This window comes from Corvus brachyrhynchos, unplaced genomic scaffold, assembly GCF_000691975.1.
Source record: "Corvus brachyrhynchos isolate BGI_N302 unplaced genomic scaffold, ASM69197v1 scaffold155, whole genome shotgun sequence".
NCBI classification, from domain to species: Eukaryota; Metazoa; Chordata; class Aves; order Passeriformes; family Corvidae; genus Corvus; species Corvus brachyrhynchos.
In genome coordinates, this window is record NW_008238434.1 from 1,488,964 (window position 1) to 1,489,240 (window position 277).

Consider the following 277-nt stretch of genomic DNA (forward strand, 5'->3'; position numbering starts at 1 on the left):
GGCTGAGGGACGGCACGGGGCTGGCACCGCCACAACGAGCTCCTGCCAGCGCGGGGTTCCGCTGATCGACCATTTATTATGTATTTAATTCATTAGGCAGGAGATCGGAGGGCTGTGATCACACACGGGCTGCAGAGCACTCGCGCTGCAAAGCGCCACACAGAGCGGGAAGGAAGGAATGCTGGAGGGAATTTAGTTTTAGTTTAGTTTTAGGGAATTTAGTGTGTCTGGCAAGACCACATCCTGTTATTAGGCATTTTTGGAACAAACAATGGCT